We start from the raw sequence: 21,698 nt of genomic DNA on the forward strand, positions 1-21,698 counted from the left end.
CAACAAAACAATCTTACGTCTCTTTAGGAATATATCTACAGTCCTCCCAAAACAGAGCGATGGCAAACCAGTATCTGGCAGCCTGGTCTGGTGGTTGGCAACCCTGCACATAGCAGGGGGTTGAAACTAGATGATCATTGTGATCCTTTTCAACCCAGGCCATTCTATGATTCTATGAAACCATTCTATGATTCTGTATTAAAAGTAAAGGGCAAGTGATACCATTTTGCAAGAGCACCTGATCTATCACAGCATTAAAGTAGTGAATTGAGAAAGGAGAGACACAGGCCCCTTTCTGTATAGTAATTACATAAGAATCAATGCAGTACAGCCAGTGAGAAGTACAGTGAAAGATCCCAAACACCCAACAGCACAGAGAGGTACAAGAAGCAGTTTGGAAGGTAGACAGACTTCTGATCCTATTTATCAAAGCACTTGTAGTTCATGTCTCAAGGTGAAACAATAATAAATAGGTAAAAAAATTAATTGGCTTCCCAAGCCTCTTTCAAAAAAAGAAAATTATGTTGAATTTTTTAAGGAAAACTTGGCATAGGGCAATAGGCTCTCACAAAACCTTATTAATTAATCATTCCATCCTGCCATCCTTCATATTCTTGGAATATGTATTTGGAATAACCAAGTACAGAGCCAAGACATTTATTTTAATAAAAGAATGTATACCCCCGTCAGAAATGCAGGCACGTGAGAAAACACATCTTAGAACAAAAATCCAGAAGCAGACCTGCTCCTGGGAGCTGGTGGAAGCCGTGGTTTTTTGGAAGATGTTTTTTTGGAACAATAGCTCAGTCTATTCTTCCTTTCGGTGCAAGTGAGTCACTGAACAGGAAGGCAGGGAATGCTTCTCCTGCCATCTCCCATTCAAGCGCTTAGCTCAGGACCATGCCCACCTGCAAACTTTGCATTTGGATTTTCCAGTGAAAATGCACTGTTATATAAGAAAACTGCAATACAGCAAGCTTGAAAACTTGCTTGAAAACTCAGTCAAAGTATTGTTTCTTTTCTTTTTTTTTTTTTTCTTTTTTTAATTTAAGTGAAAAGTTTAGGGAGAAGACATGAAGTAACAGTGCGTGACAGACCTCAAAATCAAATATGAGAACTAAAAGTTGAGCACAGGCAATGCAATAGCCACTGTTTGGATTCTTGTATACCAGCTTTCATAAAAGAAAACGGAAGCACTCCAGGCTATTCCAACAATTACATTACCTGAATAAAGCCATTCCGACTGATTTCAGACTGTACTGCTCCAACCACAAACTTCAGTTTGCTGTCTAGAGGTTGGAAGTGTCTTTCTGATGAAAATAAATCACTTTTCAGCTGCTCTGAAGCAGAACTGTTGCCTCTTGCTCTATATCATGCTGCAGCCCCTACAAAAAGAGAGAATTGGAATTAACCTCAGACAAGAAGCACAAACATCAGCCTTTCCCTGGGAGGGTTGGAGAGCCTATCATTGGTTCAAGGATCCCAAAGCTGGTACAGCTTTCCCAGTGTGCTTGGTTTTGCCCTTCTGCATATCTTGAAATGTCAGATGTTAAAAAAAATCAAATTCCCTGCTCTTTACAGACCCATCTTAAAAGCTGTTTTGACTTAAGTGACTATATCATCTGCATTTAGGAAATTATCTCAGAATTCATTCTCTATTTTTACACCTATTTCATTGAATTCTTTGGATTTAACACAGATATCCCACAGTAGCATAAATCATTTTATTAAATAAATCTCAATTTTCAACCTTATATTCTTCAAAATAATTGATATAAAACAGAACAAAAATATTAGCATTTTTAATAGCATTAGAACCACCCCTCAATTTCATGTTTTGTGACTAAAGGCAAATAAAGCTTTCATTTTTCGAACCGTAAATAATGTAACTGGTTTTCCTAAGTATTTATTACTGTCATCAACAAGGAAAACAATATGGTCACAGCATATGACCTCAAGAACTGCATTTTGCTTTACCAATCCATTTCGCCTCCGTCTCTTCCCTCATTCTCATTTCTTACCAGCTCTATTTTGTCTGCAGAGAAGGTGCTGCTTTTCATTTGATGTTTATGCAGTGTCAGCCATAAAAGAAACCTGATTCTGCTGGGGACATCTTGCTGGTCACCTTTAGGAGACTCTGTAAATGATGTGCCATGTGCCATCCCTGTGCCATGCTGGGGTTACTGCAGGTGCTGCATCTGCTCATTCAGTTGGCATCACTTGTTGACATTTCCCTCATTTCAAAATATTTTTTCCCCTCTAAGCCCTTGGGGTACCAGAGTCAAAACCACAACCAAATGCAGCAAATCATACCATACTGAATGTAAACATGCTCTTGATAGTATCAGTAACAGAGACAAGTCTTACAGCAGAAATATTTATAGAAACACGTGTAAGCAGCTACTCTAGCTGGGCTCACTTTGCACAGCTCAGCACTGCTGAATATTTACCTGGTGAATGGCTCTGAGACCAGGTTGGGTGGGGCCCCAAGCAGCCTGGTTCAGTACCAGATCTGGAGGCTGATGTCCCAGTATTTAGCAGGGGGTTCAGAACTTGATGATTCTTGAGGTCTCTTCCAACCCAAGCTGTTCTATGATTCTAAGAGACACCCAACTATCTCATCTTCCATTCAAAATTTTCCTTAAAGGAATTCTGTCTAAGAATTAGGTGGAATTTTTACCTTCCAGCCTCTATTGGTAAAACATTAAGAACAATCCCCCAATACCACAGACACTAATATACATCATACTGCCATTGCAGAGGACTCTCATTAACTTATTCATATAATCACAGAGCCATTAACATTTCAAAAGACTCCTAAGATGCCCAACCCATCCCACCTCACCATGCCCACTGTCCACATTCCTCAGTGCCACATCTCCACAGTGCTGGAGCATCTTGAGGGGTGATGACCCCACCACTCCCTGGTCAGCCTGTGCATCACATCTCTTTCAAAGAAGAAATATTTCCTAATGGACAACCTATTACCACAGTGCACATGGCCAAGGACTGCAAATAGTTAGGCATTATTACACTTTCTTTGACTCATATAGGTATTTTGTTTCTTCTGCTCTTAAGGTTATCTAGTTTTAGAGGAACTGAGCATCTTCCACGTTCAGGTTGCTCACCGACAGCTTTTAGGCCCCATTCCATGCAGGCTGTCAATCTGTTCAATGTCAAGGGTATGAAATAAGTTTTGCTGGGCTAAGCTGCCCAAAAGCTGTAAACACAGGTACATAAGCTGCTTTACAGGCATGGTTTTAGATGTACAACTGGGTTGTAGAGAGGCAAGCAGTTGAAACCTGACCAGGTTTTAGGGCTGGCTGAGAATATTGCTTTACTAATCTGCTTGACTCCCATGACATATAAAACAATAAAAACTGTTGTGGAATGAAAAACAGTGATATAATTTGAGGTCACTGAAACAAGAGGAAGAATATAAATAACTGATAACCTTGATATTTTTAGGAGGTTACAGATGAGAGAGATAATGGAAGTTCACACGATGCAATTAATGTGAATTGTCACAAAGCCATTAATAACTTTTCATGTGACAGGAGCTAACTCACCTTGCTAATAAATCTCAGTGACCCTGGGCAGTTCATGGGGGTGGATAAAGCCCCTCTTCCAAAAAATGACAAGGATGGGGCAGTGCTTGCTGAGGAACGCCTCCAGGAGCAGAATTTTTGTTTTCATTGATTAGCTTGTTTGTTTGTTTGTTTGTTTTAATCAAAAGTAGTTGCATTGCGGAAAGAAAAGTGTTTCATAAGCTCTTTTTTTTTGCCTCTTCTGGCAAAATGAAAGCCAACACCTCTAGTAATCATTAAAAATACAATGCTATGAGATTCTGGTGTAAATAACCATACATTACCTCCATTTTGCCTTCAGTAAACTCCTTCTGACTTTAAGAAGCTTGATAAAACTAAAAATATGTATGCACAACAAACACAAAACCACCTCTGGGAACAGACTCAAACAGAAATGTGGGGCTTTTACGATCAATGATTGAGTTTTAGGAAAACAACATAGTGATGAAAAAAGATGGTGTTATCATGGTACTATTCATATTCAATTTAAAGTGGATTAGAGAGCACTCTCAGTAAAAGTGCTGCACTTCAAGCAGCAATGATATTTCAACTATGTATATGGCCTATTACATTGCATCTCTTTGTACTTCTTAGGAAGCCTTCAGTTCAGCATGGGATATCTACACTGTTATTAAAGCTTTTTGTTATAATAAATTAAAGGATGTAAACACTCTTTAATGTTAATACTTCACATGCTGTCCCTCTCTTTGCATTCTCAATAACTATCAAGAGTACAGATGCAACAAAAGTGCTCCAGCAAATAAACCAAAATGGATACAGTGAGAGTGGGTAACTAGAAAAGTAACAGAAGACTGACTAACAGAGTTCTTTGGCTATTCAGAGAAGTGAAGCTCGCCCTGCAGACTGTTCTGCTTGATTACACAAGCTGAAGTGCCTGCAGGATTTGAGCAGTGCTCGCTCTGGGATATCCATGCTACTCCATTGCTTGGGGTGTGCATGGAACATCCCCACAGACACCACGAGTATTTCAGTTCCAGCACTATAAAAATGACAGAATCTCTGCGTGTAGACAAGCCAGTAAATGCCCTTCCCCAAATCACAAAACAGACTCCACAGTCAACACTGTCCAGATTGCACTAATCTCTCTAAACTCATTGCAAAACCAATTCCCATAAAAACTGCATATTGCATATTGATTTTCCTATTCATATTTTATTACAGCATGTACTTTCTGAAACCGTATCACAGCCATTTGAACCTTACATCATAGCAGTTTGTGAAGCTGTAATTTAGTTTTCCTTCACATAATCACGCGTATATATACACACACATATTCAGTCACATTTCTCACATAAAATGTCATCGATTTGCAACAGAGAAAATGGATATCCAAATTTCCACAGTTCAGATGACAATATTGCAGGCTCTTTAGCAGAGCAAATCTCATTAATCTTCTCAAGGGCAGAGATACTTGTTTCACCATCTAATGAGCGTGGTTCCTTCACTCCTCATTTCCATCATATCTGCATTCACATCTAACAGTATGTGGGCAGCCTTGAACTAACAAGATGAGATCATGCTTGATCTGGAAGGGGTAATAAGCACACAAGCCTGACTAGTTTACAGAGCACCACATTTCCCTGTATGACCACACACTGAGTAGCTCTAACCTCAACAAGATCACATCCCAGAGACAGTGAAAGCTCTGAAATTCCACACATTTTTCCTTTGTAAATGCACTATAAAACAAAGAAAGTACAAAACCAAAGAGCAGTTGTTGAGAGTAACTAAGTAACTAAGTTTTGTTACTCGTGATCTGTGTCTTGTTGACCATCAAGAAGTACGATCTCTTCACTGTCTCTCCATCTACTAACAGCAAATTAGCTGATTATTAACTTACTGCAGATTGTCAAAAGAAAAATATGAAATAGAAAATTAGAAATAAATAGCAAAAAGTATGGAAGAAAAATGGAAAACAAGAAGTATATACAGAAAATAGGACTATGAAGGTTATTTCTACCTTAAAATTACCTGATTGAAAGTAATAATATTTGTATGCAACTTTTAATGACTTTTGACCAGCAGTTTTCAAGAGGATAAACCTGAAGAACACTAAGAAGTAATTCACCAATGCAAACTGTCAGCTTCAATCAAGATAAAATTGTATGGTAAGGTCTTAAAAAAAAAAAAAATCACAGTGAAAAGGAAAAAAAAAAAGCATCATTCTAATAATGGATTTGTTTCAGGCCTGCCGTTTTTCTGCTTTAGGGACAAATCTATATTCCTTCTTAAGCAGCACAATTATCTAGTCTAAAGAAAAATGTCTTCCTTGAATGTCTAAGGTATGTTTGAAATTACTATGGTTATGTTTGAAATATTTGGTGCAAAATGGCAGCTTCCCTCCAATTGCAGAAGTGACTCCTTTTGTTCCTTTTTCTATTCAATTTATCTAAGTGGAAACCAGAACTCTTCACTGCACATTAGACAATTCGTACTTAAGTGTGGTTACTAATCCATTTCTCAGTTGTGTTTTATAAAATATTTCATTATATTTAGAAGATTATAGTGATAAAAACTACTTTTATTTTCTCCTGAGGGAAAAGCATTTTTTGCTTTTCTGCACTGGAATAGCAAATCCTTTGAAAACAAACACTGAAAACTGCAGTAAATGACTCCAGAGCATACAATATATACAGCACGGTTTCACATGTAATAGTGGATACAAACAAACCAATGGCAATAGGAAAAGAAGAATTTTTTCAGGAAATTGCCATGGTTTTCTTTTCCCCTGCCTCCCTCACACTCTCCTGGGCCACAGTGGTACAGTATGCTGCTTTCAGGAGCGATACAACTGCATTTGGGGGGGTCATATATGCTGAAATACATTGAAGAAAGGTGTTTACTCACTGAACAGATTTATTTAGAAAACCATTTACTGCAGATATTACCATCAGCATGTAAATCACTGCTACAATCACTGGCAATAATGTCCTTATGTCAATATTTTTACATACCCCTGCCTCTTGCATACAACAGCCTACAATAGTGATGTGTCCAATCTTTTATTTAATTTGTTCCTGACCTTTCAGATAATGCTGCCTATTATCTGCCTGCATTTGTTCCTAGACTATAACAATGGCACTGTCATGAGAAATTACATTTGAGCCTTTTGCAGGTGTAAATATTGAATTACATTAGAACTACTTTCCTAGAAAGCATTAAAATATTTATACATTTGTGCACTAAAGCTTGAAAAATGGTTTTCATTAAAAACAAACAAACACACAAACAAACAAAAAAACCAACCAACAATACAAAACCACCAACTTAAGAGCAGAGAAGTGTCAATTTATCTAGGAAATATTTCCCAAGAATTCTCTTACTTGATTATCACCTCCTCTAAGTCCGTCCTTATATCCATACCAATAAGCTTGCCTTTAGTTTCAACATGACTAAAATAAAATAAACAGATGGGTTGTTTTGACATGGTCTGAAGGTACAGAAAGAATGGCACACTGCACCAAAACCACTGCTGCCATAACATTCCTTTGATCCATTTCTCATTGCCTGCTCTTATGAGGCCATTTCTCTTTTTCAAGCGTGGCAGGGATGAAGTGCAAAGGACAACCTCTAGCTGTAGCATTCTGGGCAGAATAGGTGTGAAGAAGAAAGCAAGATCTACCTGGAAACACTTCAACTGTGTGCTTAAGAACAGGACCAGTTTTATTCCTGACTGAAGAATGTAGAACTGTTTTGAAGCACTCAAAGAAATAAGCTCAACTAACTTTGGAATCTCCCATTAACTTGTGGTTTTGTCAAATATTTTGCCCACTTGCACTCCCTTTAAATACTGCAGCACAATGTAATGTTTAACGTCCATCTAAAGAAAAAAAAAAATCACCTCATTCATCTTTTTCCACAAAATATCATTATAGGTCATGAACATCAGAACATAATTATCAACAGATGGGAAACTTAAAGTGTTCCTGCTCCCATTCATTCCCATTACTTAAAATAACATTAAAAAAAAAAAAAAAAAGCCACCAGATAAAAAAAAAAAAAAAAGGGAGCTTTTCCAATTTGCTTTTCTTTTCTAACCACCGGACTCTAAAATATGCCCCATTTAAGAAAATGTATCTGTGTATTTATATGCATTTACACACATTCATATATTCACATATATTACATGAAAACTTGAGTTTTCTGCACATCTATAGATTTTATAGATTTTTGGATTTTTAACTATTTCATGGCTTTTACAGCAAATCATATTGGTACTTATAATTAATCCATTTACAACTTGCCCAGTACAGCAGTATATTGCTGGTCATGTCCTGTCATTTTATGCATACTTAGATATCACTTCACATGCCTCAAAAGAGGGTAGATGTTCTACCTGAAGTCCAATAGTAAATGCACGTAGAGCAGTGGGGAAAAAAATAGCAAGTAGAATCAAGACAATTGAGAATTTTCAGTGCAATTAAATAGCTAGAATTAAATAATTCAGATTAAGGATTACGGATTCCTGTTCTGAATATAATTTAAAACCAATAAATGATAGATATGTATTTACTCTGTGTATGATCTCTGATTTCTTTTTTTACTATGTAACTGATAATAGTCCCGTGCTATATTAACAAGAATTTATTATCAGAATTGGTTTGAAATACCTGATTAACACCAGTTAATATCCTACACACAAATCTCCACAGCAGAGATTTCTGCTATTTCTCAATCAATTACACGACAAATCAATTAACTGGAAGAAGGATAAGTTATAAAAATTTCCTGATTACTTGTGCTTGGATTAAGTGCAGAGCAGTCATGTTCACAGTAAAGAAGGAGAAATATTTAAGCAACACAGGTATGTATATGTTAAAATACTTCTGAGCTTTGTACTTTAGGCTTTCATTTGAAGTGTAATGAGCATTCAAATTCAAAAGACCTAATTCTGACTTCATGTTTCCCTGATTATATCCCCCTGGAACATGAGAAATTGAGGAACATGAGAAATTTGTTAATGACTATCAGAATATAAGAGGTTCTTGGTTTCACTAAAGGTAACTTTCTTTTTTATGGTCTCTGGAGAACGAGTGACCTTTATTGCTGCTTCGCTGCTCTGGTTTATTAATGTTTGCTTTGTATATTGCAAAGTGTGTTTATTCTCATCACTCATTATTGCTTTCATTTACAGTATTTAGCAGGAAAGCAAATCAGCAAAATGAACAGGGATTTAGGGAAATTTAAAAGTGAAATTGTTGTATTAACCATGCTACATTTTTAACATCCTTCATTGGTTAGCACAGAGTGAGTAAAACTGACACCTCATTATATTTTTCTACAGATTGCACTCAGGAGTGAAACATTATGTAGAAAAGTTTGGGCTCAATTTGCTGTACTTCACCCTTGGCTGCATTTGGATAAAATCATTTTCACAGTCTTACATCTGGTTGATTGAACCAAGCGTGAGTTCATGTGCAGCGTCTGGTTAAAGGCACTAGAAAGAAGAGATTTCTTTAATGTCTTTAAATCTGTTGAATCAATGCCTTTGATTTACAATTTAGAATGCAGCAAGGAAAAATAATTTTGAGTATGACAATGCTCCCAGCTAGAGGCAAACTCTCTGTGTATAAGCATATTGGAAAACTGTTTGATTACTATGGACAGCAAATTTGATTAATTTATGAGTGTTTATACATAGATCGACAATTTGCATCTAATACAGTTTAGAATAAACTGTTTGTCTCAAAATAAGCTACAGTGAAAGAATTTAGTGCCAAGCAGCAAGACTATAACTGCTCAGACATATTTAATGCAATTCAGTATACCTGGAATTGCAGCCACCTTGCTCTGAAGCTGCATACTGGAATTTGCCAAGCCCTGGCTTGGACCAAAGTTTTCAGATTTTGGGAGACAGATTTCAGAAACTGAAAGCTTTGGAATTAGCTCAATAATTTCTCCAATAATTTCAGGCGTTCCACTGCTCAGAAATAGGAAAATTAGTAAGAAACAAGAGAAGTTCACAAGTCATGGAGAATATTGCCCAAAGCCTGGTATGTGGAAAAGCCAAACAAAGCCATTGACTATGTGTACCTTCCTCAGTAAGACAAAAAGTCAAACTGAAGACCCAGTCAGTGAGGATTTATTGCTGTCTTTACCTGGAAACACACAGTTAGAATTCACGTGCAGGGTTAGAATTCACAGACAGATAGAACATATCAGTCAGATATTTCCTTTTTCTTAATACAAAGAGCCAAAAAATATATGGGGGGGAGGAAGCATGTTGGACTACAAACTGACCAGCTTTACTAATGGTACAGGACTGGTCTGTGCAAAGAGATGATAGTACTTGTACTAAAGCCAGACTGAGAGCATATTTCCTAATCTAGATGGTTCATACCTAAAATGAAGGGGGGAACATTTAAGATGGAAACACCTGCAAATAATTATTTCAACCTCCTAAAATCACATCACTGCAGTTCACATTTCCCACGGGTGCTCAGCAAATCCTCCTTCTGCATTCAGAGCCACATGTTGTATTACCTACAATTCCAACGTATCCCAACCAAACTACAACATTCTCTCCAGAGCGAAGGCAATGTTGGAATTTCTACAGATTTCAGGGCTTTCAATTTTCTTGCATAAATTCTCTGTATTCTCGCTCACTCCTTGCTTATGATATTTCCATATATTCCACCTGCAAATCAGTTTCCCTTTCTTCAAAAATTGCTGACATCTTCTAAAATGCCAGCATCTTTGCAAATAGTTGAGATTTCAACTCAGTCTTTGTGGCATTTGTAGCTCATGGCTTTGTCTTTAAAATGATGCCAAACATCAGCCAGAACGCATTGCTTGTTCCTCCTGCCACCTCCTATATATATATATATATAGGAATATATATATATATATATTCCCACCTCCCCCAACCTCCTATTTATCTAAAAACATATATATAATAGAATGAGGAAATGGAATTGAGGGAACAAATTACCCCCTCTGGAGCTGAAGATGTGGGTCACACCTTACACAGAATAAAGGAATATCTTAAAATGCATACTGACCCATCTTTTTAATGACAGATTTAGTGCCATAGCATTAATAAAGGTGAAAGTTTAAGAAGTGCAGAGCATGATGAGATACACCAGGAATGAGAAATCTTGCCCATACTTGAACGTTCCATTAACTGCTTTACAAGCAACCTTGTGGGTCAATTCACAGAGATGTGCCAACGTTGCCTCTTCTATTTCTTTGGTTTGGTCAAAGAGCAGCTACAGAACAGAGCTTGACGAACAAAGAAGTTTTGCTTCCAGGAAACCCTAGAATAATGTTCCTTTCCTTGGTCAGCTTTAATTAAAATTTTCTCCAGACACAAAAGAGAGGCTGGGATTTACTTAACAAAGCAGTAACGTTCATCTGAAAGGGACCGAGACTGAAAAATGTATTAAAAAGTTTGACTCAGTTCATGAAATAGACTTCTTCACTCCTTACGTTGCCCCTCGTTCACCTTGAAGTAGATTAGAGAAGTTTGATCCATGTAGTTTTTCACAGCTTTCCTTAGATGAACATTTCACTGATACGTCTGACCAGGTAGATTTTTCTCCTAATATCCGGCTAAGATACTTAATTAAGCTTTCAACAATTACAGCATCTCTTCCTGATGGGCAGGGAGAGCTCCTGGGCTCCAGGGACTGATGCTGATCCGTCCCCTCCCTGAGCCTCCTCAGGTTGAGCAGTCCCAAGCTCTTGTGCTCTCTTCACAGCAGCGATGCTCCGGACTCCCCTGACGTCGTCTCTCGGTGGGCTGCATCTCTGGATTCTCTCCAGCAGCTGCAAGACTCCCTTAAAAGACCAAGAGATGACAACCCCCGTCCCTGGGTGGGCTCGAACCACCAGCCTTTCAGTTAACAGCCGAACGCGCTAACCGATTGCGCCACAGAGACGGATGCTTTTGTTAATCAACTCAAATGCTGAACTGGATATTTTATTCATATGACATATTCTGGGCTCTTTGCACTGGTTGCTCAGTTTGGAAGGCAGAACGAGGTCAGGTTTTGCCTTGCTCCCTTCTGACACCTCAATGCAGTGACTCTGCAGTAACACACCATTCATGTGATGAATGCAGGGCATCAAAGAAACCAAAAATTCACATATACGTGCTTTTTATTTCTTAAGCCCAAATTAACTTCAGTTTTTCCTTTCTTGATTTGAAGGAATTGCAATCTGCTACTAGCTTGCCACAACTAGTAAAGAATCCATCAGCATCAAGTTTGGCTAGCTGTTATATTTTGTATTAGACAGCATGAGCATCACATGTATGTTTTGTATTAGACAGCATGAGCATCACATGTATGTATATACATACATATGTATATACATACACACACACAGACATATATATATGTAAACAGTTAAAAGTAAGAAACTCAAAAACATAACTGAAAATCAACTTCTGCTCCACCTGTTTCGATGCTTACTCTGCAATGCAGACAGAAATCTCTCAGATATTAGCTTTTATTCACAGGAATATCATTAAAGAACCTTTGTGGAGAGTAAAGATGTAGATCAATGAAAGCATGGATCGAGAAAAGAAAATTAAGCAATTTGAGAAGGATTACCACAATGGACCAGCTAATGGAGGCCTAACACTGCTCTGAAAACTAAAAATGTGGCTGATTTACATTTATATTGTTGTGCTTTTTTACAATTGCTTTTGTATTCATCCTCAATTACTCCTAAAGGCTTTGTTTTATTACTCTAAATAAATAATAAAACATGGCCACCATCTAAAAGAAATACAAAGAAAGATGCCATATCCAACAACAATATTGGTTTGCTTAGGGATTTGAGGAAACAAATAAAATTTTGAAACTTAAGATGATCTCTGAAAGTTTCACTGTGTCTTTGAATAAGGTTCAGACCAGGATGTAGGCAAAATAGAGCCAAATTGAAACAGCAGGAAAACAATGTGTGTTTTATCCTGAGCAAAAGAACTCCTGTACAAGAACATGGGTTTTAGAAGAACACCCATGTCTTTGGTCTAGGCACAGAAGGCACAGTGAGATCTTGTGGTATTATGAGGAACATAAGAGTTTATGCCTTGAAAACAAGCCATGAAATCTTAAATTCAATGGATAAAATATTTTCCTACAAGATGGAAAAAGAAGTCTTTCAACCTTGTTTTCTCCAGTTATACACTAAGTCTTTGCTCATGTTAACCATAAACTGTCATTGAAATCCCCTTGTTTCCAACAGCACATTAAGTGCTATAAGTTGGAATTTATTATACTACTTCAATATACATACACATATATATAAATATATATATATACATACAAAACACGTTGGTAAAAGGGGATCCCAGTATTTAGCACCACAAAAAAAAAATTATATATATATATATATATATATATATATGGCTAAATCCTTTAAGAAAATATCGATATCTATCTATGGGGCACCTCTGAGACCTACCTCTTTACTTCCCTAAGACATTTTAATTAAAAAAAAAAAAACAAAACAAAGAAACAAAAACAAAGCAAGCAAACAAAATAAAAGAACACAAAATATAATATCTTAATGTAAGGCAATAGCTCCATGCTGAAGATGAAATTTTTCTTTTTTTTTCCCCCCACAAAAAATATTGGAAAACATTGTACAAAGAGGGAGGTATCAACAGAGCACATCACCTCCTGTATCATCAGGACGCATATACATCACTTGTACACAGACAGGCTTACAAATAAATTAAAACCAGGACATTTTAGCTAATCTAACAAGCATCACACTTAGCCACACACTTCTGTGGAAAAAATTAAGCTCTCAACTGTGGTTCAGTACTTCAGTGACTTTCACTATCATACATTTCCAAGCCTTTCGCTGCACTCTGTTCCTTTCATGTCAAAATATGTCACCTTCAAACCCCATCTCTGGTTCCTACAAGTGCTGCTCACACAGGCACAGAGACACAGCTCGTGCTGTAATGAGCAGAAGCTGCAGCCAGCTACAGCACTATCAGCTCTCACACTTAGTTTACAAGCTGCTGCGTGAGAGATAACATTGAACTCTGCATGAAATGAGATAAACTTACAAACCTGTACATGCTGAAAGAAAGATGAAAGCCTGCCTACAAACCAACCCGAATTTCAAGCAGCAATATGAAGGAGCATTGAGAGCTTCCTCGTTCCCCTTTCTTGCTCTGGGATGGGGCAAGGTGCCCAAGAAGATGAAACCCAGCTCTGGAAAACACAGTTGGTTTCTACTAATTCTATTTCATTATATTTTAAAATTAACATCACTATCCAATAACTAGAATATTATTTTCTAAATTATCAAAAAGTTCTACTATTAGTTTCCATGGATATTGATAGAATCTAGACAAAGTTTCCTGTTTTTACTATTTATTTACTTTTAAAGTAAGCACTCACATTGCTTGAAATCTTTGGATGCTGTTTCACAAAAGTTTATTCACAAAAATGTCTCATTGCATTGCAGCTGCAATACTTCTCATTCACTTTGAGTTGGATATTCGGAAAAACTTCTGTGTCAAGCAGTGGGATGGGCTCCCCAGGCTGGTGGTGGAGACACTGTCCCTGTTTAGCTGTCCTAACCTGAAAATACATTTATTCACATCAGTGAGTGCATGATCTGTTTTCATGTCCCTGTATGGATTTCTTTCCTTAATACAATGAAGACTGCACACTTTTTCAACATTGAACAGAGTCCTGTTTAGAAAACAATGCTTCCATCACATCTTTCTGCTCAGAAGCAAATCAGTGTTAATTTGCAGCCATTTACAGCTCAATCAAGATTTAAGACAAGTCCAATAGGAATCTGATCTGCCATATCTAGCTGTGTTTTTATTACGGAGCCACACATCTGTGGGTTTTATGGCAGGCTTGTAGTTAATAAACTTCAGCAATGACCACTTGTTATTCATATTGCAGAAGAGTTTGAAGTGCTCTGCCAGGAGCTGGACCAAAGGGTAAGAAAGCATTGCAGCAACAAGGAGATCTTGCACTGTAATTACCACTCTTAGAGCACCTCATGCACAGCCTTGTTCACAAATTAGCTTGATAGTCCAAACTTTTAATGACCTTTTACTTTGCATGGGAATAATTTCTGCAGCAGTCCTTCTTAGTTTCCATAATTAAAGTCACTTAAAAGTTTTAACTGGGAAGCATACTCACAGCACACAAGCTGATAAAGGGAAATGTAGCTTCAAGAGCTATTTTTCCCACTATGCAGAGCTCCCACTGTGTCAGAAAATTACAGAATGCCCATCTTTCAACTTGGCTCAGCAACAAAGGACTTCCACCTACTCACTCCGTGCTTTTTTATTTTTATTTTCAAGTCTGAATGCTTTAATGGGGAAAAATTGAAATATGCCCCTATGAATATGTGCCAGTATTCAATAGTAAAGAAGAACTAGAAGAAAGTTTGGAATACAAGGGAGTCAAGAAACCACACAGCACTATTTGCTCTGCTCAAGAACTGAAATATTCGTGAGGTCCAGCATCCCACCCTTATCCACCTCGTCTTACATTTCATCATTTGTTTTTAAGGATTTTATATTTGCTATGCTTGCTCCATACATAATTTTAACTGCAAAACTTTATTTTGCATGCACCAGTGAAAGCGTGCAACAAAATATCAAGTCAAAGAAGCCACACAGCCTAAATGCCTTCTCAGAAGTGCCCCAAAGAAGTAAGCTTAGGTTTCCATGATGCTTACACTGTAGATACTCAATGACTTAACAAAATCATTCCACCAAACATTCCACATTATAAAAGTATCAGTCTGTGGCATTCTACTTTAATCTACTTAAAACGTATGGAGAGTTACAGTTCCAAAGGATGGCAAGAGTTGAACTTGAGCTTAGCTTCTGGTTCTTAAACGTGCCTATGAATATTCCTTCCAGTTTCAGTATTATAGAAAAGAAATGCTACCAGAGTTTTCAATCCAAAGATTGTACTGTCAATCAAGTTATTTTCACATATACAGTATAAGGAGAAAAAAGAAAAATCAAGTGTTGCCAAAAAGGCCATTAAAACTGTTCTTTACAGCATGTGTTGCACACATGACTCACCAAAACCAAGTTTAATAAGCTACAGAAAATCATGCTCTCAGGAAGCTGCATTAGAGAAAACAGCTGAAATACACTTGCCTTGTTTTCAGAGTGGTTTTCCAACTTCTGAAATTACTCTGCATTTTAAATAACAATAACATAACCTCACAGTATATAGAATTAAACTACAATATTATTATACAATATTGTATTGTCCTTACAATATTATTAGCCTATTATAGTCATCAATCTGTCACTGATAAATGATCAACATAACCATGTGCACTTACCTCTTGGTTATCATTAGTAATACATTGTTTTCTACCATGTATACCACATTTTTCCAGTTGGAAGCCATCAAGCTGGTTAATTACATCCTTTCAGTACTCTGAGGCAATAAATTATGTTAATAAGTATTTGGGCACTATACTCTGAAATTTGGTCATTTCACACTCGTCTTAAAAATCTCTGAACTCAAAGTGCCATTGAAAGTCATGTGGGAATTCTCGCCATCCCACTCACGTTCTCCCAGCAGAACTAGAATAGTAATCCCACCTCAAACTTTTTTTCACCAACTTAAATCTCAGTTCGTTTACTGAGTACCTAAGAAGCTCTCAGGTCATATAGTAAATAAAGAAAGAAACAAAAATCACATCCATTTGCTACTTTGCCCTGTCGACCTGTTTTATTTCGTTCCTGTTTCACCATGGTAACCCTTGAGCCGGTTTTCTTCTTATTTTTATGAAAACAGACATACAAAAGCTATCCATGCAGAGGTATAAGCCTGATATAATGGCATTAGAGATTAGACATAGAGTCCCAAGAAATAACACCAGTTTTCTGAACAGGGAAACAGTTACCAGTTTTTGCTATCACATTAAAAATACACATCTGAGTGGGAAATCTATAAAATATTTCCTAAACAATAGAATTCTGCAGCTAGCTAAACTGAGGCTGAGCTACAGTAACACCTGGTAAAAGCCAAAGATATTTGGATGCTAGTGATCAAACACACATGCTGATCAAAGTGGGAAGGGCTAATTATTGATTTTACAGTACAGGTCAAAGATTTCCATATAGCAAAATGCAGAAAAATAACACAGTGCACTTACCATTGCTACAGAAAACATATTTTAGGGTTTTTCTTTAGTTGATGGGATCCTGTGAAAACATGACAAGCTTTAGTCAGCCATACAGAGACCACGGGGCTACTTGCAAGCCAAAGATGGATTTTGAAGTCATCTCTCTCCAACACCAATGGTGTAAGGAAGCGAGAAGATTTTCAAAGTGCTTGAATTGCATTTCACGTTTCCAAATACAGGCTGCAGGCATGGACCTCATGTCTGAATTGCTGCCCATTCAATCTGCCATACGCTCAATATTTTCCATGCTCTCTGGCCATGAGTTGTTTTTTTTTTTTTAATTTATATTATGTCCAGGGAATGCTTCTGTAAATAGTTATGCACTCACAATTTGGCTTTTTCCTTAAGTGCCTCTTAAAAAGACCTCAGAAGAAATACAAGCTAGCTTACTGGAAAGACAGACCTAAAATCCCATTTCTTTTCAATTTTCCATGCTGAACAAAACACATCGTTTCAGAAATCCCTGCACTGGCCAGTTTAACTTGTGATCACCCAAAATGTTGATGGAATCCAGCACAGAAAGAGGGCTATGAAGTCACCTCACAAGATTTTAAACACTCTTTGAGCCATCTTATCCTGATCTCTCCATATCACACTAGCCTTCAATGTTTTCTGTTCTTCCAGAAAACAGCTTATGTTACTTCTCATATTAATTGACAAAATTATCCCATCCGGCAGGCAGAGATGATTGGAACACTGAAAGAAGCTCAAGTTTTACTGAAAAGTTCACCATTTTCTCAGGCTTGCCATCACCTTGCAAGTTCCTTTGTCACCAACTTTAAAAATTCTTTGATGCCAGGACAAGTATTTGCACACAAACTTGGTATAAGCTATCATAAAAGTCAACGGGTAAGGGAAGGAAATAAGAAAGCGTCGTCAATATTTACAGTTCTTGAAAGGCCACTGCCAGGTTTTTATTCTGAAAAAATGAAAAAAATGCAACAATTTGATGCATGTTAGAGAAAATAACGAGCCACAGAGAAAAGCAATAAAAAAAAGAAGTTAAAGTGCTTAGAGAGATTAATTGTCAAAGCCAGACAATGAAACAGCTGGAACATGGAGCTAACCTGGTAGCAAATCTCTCTGAGATTATAAAAGAGTCTAGTGGACAGATGGATTGGGCAATCATTTGATATGAATCAGTTTATAACAAAGACAAAACAGAAAAAGAGAAAGGGAAAGATGTTTCATGTCTGGAAAAAAAGCAGGTTCAGGAACATGAAGTTACCAACCGATTTTGTTAAAACAACTGCTATCAAACTGGTACAAGAGTGCCACAGTTGAACTCGCAGAACAGGAGAAATAAGAGATTAAAATCAGAAAGTGCAAGAGATGTCTGCACAGGGGAAACTGTTTAAAAGCAAACCAAGATGCGAAGGAGAGCAAATGGGGAAAGAGCTGATGCACAAGCAGGAAAAATCAAAGTGGGATGAAAAGAAAAATGAGAAATAAAGCGACAGACTTCATTTCAAGACAAACCAAGTTGATAGAGCTTACCTGCAATTAATGGCAGTCTGTACATACTACAGCTTTGCCATATGCTGTATAAATTACCTAGGGGTGCAGCTGCAATTCTTTAAATATCTATCACTTCACACTGCTTTGTATCAGCTGGGAATCTGGAACTGTAAAGTGACTTTCTCAAAAGAGAACTCCCAAAGCTGAAATCCTCTGGAATACTCCACGATCTAGCTAGCATGCCTGCCTTGCAATTTTACCTTTTCAATATCCCATAAAATAAGTCCAAATTTTTGTAATATTACTTAATTGAACAAAATAGTGGTTTTCTACCTGCTAGCTGACAATGGCTGTATTTAACAGCTTTTTTGCACACATGGGAACCAAATCAATTCAACAAATCTGCTGTTGTTTTTATTGTCTCTTATTAAATAACATTTGGAAGCACAAACGAGAACTTTAAGCACATGAAAATACACTAATATTGGACAACTGACACTCTAGGAAGCTTAACGTTATCATCGTGCCAACTGGAAACATTTATTCATGAGTTGGGGAACAGTTATGATTTTGGAAAACCAATCTAAGACAGGAAAACACAAGCAGTGTGCAGTAAGGGGTTCTGCATCATGACCACCTCTTTGCACCAGGCTGTAAGGTGGCTGGGCAGGAAGCTGTGCCTGTATGCCCAATAAGCCCTATGAAGGGACAGTTTATATTTTGCAAATTGGTTATTGTATGCTCTGAGAACAAAAATTGGAAATTTTTAGTACTGCTGTTAGTTTCGTCATAATTCTGATACAAATGGCAAGGAGATGGTTGTCTACCTTTAAGTTTTCTCTTAGATCATATGTACGGAATGCATGTCATATTGTAAAAACAGGAAGAAAAAACACAGTGATTCAAGGAAAGATTCTGCTAGCAATTACTTTTTTGGTCCAGTATGCAAACATGTATACACGCCTACACGTATTTAAAACCCAAACTCAACCATAAAAACGTGTGGGCTGCAACTTCACTGCCTGAGAATGCAGTATTTAACTGTTAGAAAGCTTGTTTGTAATGCTGTGATCCAAATGGACCATTAGTGTCCCTGGAAAAGATAGAAAGCTGAGAGAGTAAGGTTTTACCAAGATCTTCCTGTAATTTACCAACCTTAATCTCCTTCACTGACTACTCATAGGGAAGGACATTTATTTTAGCTGCTGATCCATTACTGAAAGAGTTTTTGTCCCTTCACCCCCTCCTTCATATCACCACTTATAATTACAGAGATCAGCTGGAAAAAACATCTGAATTTGTTTAGAACTTTATGCACTGGGATGCAAGCATCACCAGCTGTTACCCCTCCTACAGTAGAAACCTACAGATACACCTTTCATTGCAAACTGAGCTTGTTTTTTGAATGATTACAACTGGGCCAGACCTCTTTATGGCTTAAATTACCACTTCCAAAGAGTTTATACTGAAACATTTGGGTTTATACATACCCATAACAGACAAGTGATGTGGTTGTGTATGTATATACACACACATGTATATATGCACTAACATGCACATACATTATAATCCTGTTTCTAACAACTGAACCTAATGAAAGTGTACCCTAACATAAATAATAATTTTAAAAATATGAAGAAAATGGTCTACAAAACAGAAGCCAATTAAGTTTCTCACGGAGGAAAATTAAATGGATGACTTCTCTAGCAAGTGGTAAAGTGACAGACTAAATAACATGAAGACAGGCTACTATTATTGGCATTAACATTATTATGCCAGACTTGAAAACTAGGAGATTTGAAGCAAGAACTCATGACTGGCTCCTTGCTGGGAGAAACATGTCCACGAATATTAGCAAGAATGGCCAGAAACTTAGGAACTTTCATGATTTGGATGCCTTTTTCCTACTCTAAGCCAGGCAATGGCTTGCTACAGGTTTGGAGCTAACTGTTTTAATACAGTGTATTGACACTTTCATAAGCAAGCAGATAAGGATAGTACCAAATTTGCATTGGAGAAATTGGGGCATCTTTTTATCGATTTCACTTCCTCTGTGGTATTTGATTCTGCAGCTATTCCCACTGAATTGACAATTCCAGGGACACAACTGTGTAAGAACTCTGTTCTTCATAAGCATGCACTGTATCAATTTGTATTTATTGCATTAACCTTTTAATCATATTTATAAAACCTTTTCCTGACTTTCATTTGCTGGAGAATAATGAGAAAAAGGCCAAAACTGTCTGTCTACTTCCATTAACATTAACCTCAATGCAGAATCTCTGCCATATCACCTAAATATATATATGTGTGTGTGTGTATATTGAATATATATATAATTTCTATGCAAGCCTCCATAAGCCCTTACCAATAGCACTCCCATGTCTCTTTGTTCATTTTGTACATCTTTTCAGTAATTTCTTGATGTTTTAAATCCCCAATCATTTTTCTCATTCAGCCATGTCTCACTTATTCCAATAATTTCATACTTATGCTAAAACATCTGTAACTCCCATTCAGCAATCTTATTATGTAAGATATGCAGCTTTTCTCTCCTAGCTCTCTTTTGATTTACATACTTACTAGGGGTACCTTCTACTGAACATTGTTAGCCAGTGGATAAATTTCCTTGGGATTTAGGCAATACCATCTAAATCTCTCTCTTCCATCATTACTTTAGCTAATAAAATATGGATAGTAATTTCCCAGTTTAGAATTCAGTTGATTTTCTTGTGAGCCTGTGAAAGATGGTCCCTTGTCAAATATCATTACATCACATTTTCTTACCTGAAATCCTCCTCATGATCCAGTCTATCAGGACAAAGGCAATCTTACACAATGGCACTCTCCTTGAGAAATCAGGATATTCTAACACCTAAATTTAGACACTCAGACATGGAAATTTCAGTTAAAAGTTTCCTGCTTCGTATCAAGAAAAATCAAGAAGAAAGAAAGGTGCAGTGGAAAGGCTCCTGGTGGTGGTTTTCTCTGCATCCACCACTCTGTGTTTAAGTCACACCAACTCTCTAACAGAAAATCCTATCCATATCTCTAAAAGTGCTGCTAAACACGTCTTGCTTACACAACTATTTCTCCCAACAATGCAACGTTTACCAGATTTAATAAGCACCTTATTTTAAAGCTGGCTATCTTGCAATATAATAATGAATTCAATTAAAAATAAAAGCTTGCAAGCATGTTTTAGGACATGATTAGCAAACAAATAACCTTACCTAATTTAGGCTTTTGACTGAAGAATATACAAGATGTGTTGTCCAAATGGCATTCAATCAATTTACTTCTGCTGTAGCCATATCTTTCTCCCTGGTCCCCAGATGGAGCCGTGCTCTGAACAGTACTTATCATATACCCACACCCCATGTGCGTGGGGGAGTGTGAGGCATAAACAGTTATCTGTTTTCAAATAAATAAAGAAACAAATAAATAAAACCCATGCACTGAGCAACGTTCTTATATGCCATCCTG

The 21,698-nt window shown here is 37.1% G+C and overlaps 1 long non-coding RNA gene and 1 other non-coding gene across 2 annotated transcripts; both read right to left on the reverse strand.

Moving 5' to 3' along the window:
* Window positions 1-1,230: 1,230 nt before the first annotated feature.
* Window positions 1,231-17,799, reverse strand: LOC128081939 (uncharacterized). The gene is made up of 3 exons (XR_008207471.1): window positions 17,508-17,799; window positions 16,725-16,773; window positions 1,231-1,385 (listed from the first exon to the last, which is right to left on the reverse strand). It is a non-coding gene; the product is annotated as an uncharacterized LOC128081939 (long non-coding RNA).
* On the reverse strand, window positions 11,415-11,488 carry TRNAN-GUU (transfer RNA asparagine (anticodon GUU)). Its single transcript has one exon. It is a non-coding gene; the product is annotated as a tRNA-Asn (tRNA).
* Window positions 17,800-21,698: the final 3,899 nt, after the last annotated feature.

Source organism: Tympanuchus pallidicinctus, unplaced genomic scaffold (genome assembly GCF_026119805.1).
Source record: "Tympanuchus pallidicinctus isolate F22 unplaced genomic scaffold, pur_lepc_1.0 scaffold22, whole genome shotgun sequence".
In the NCBI taxonomy this organism is placed as follows: Eukaryota; Metazoa; Chordata; class Aves; order Galliformes; family Phasianidae; genus Tympanuchus; species Tympanuchus pallidicinctus.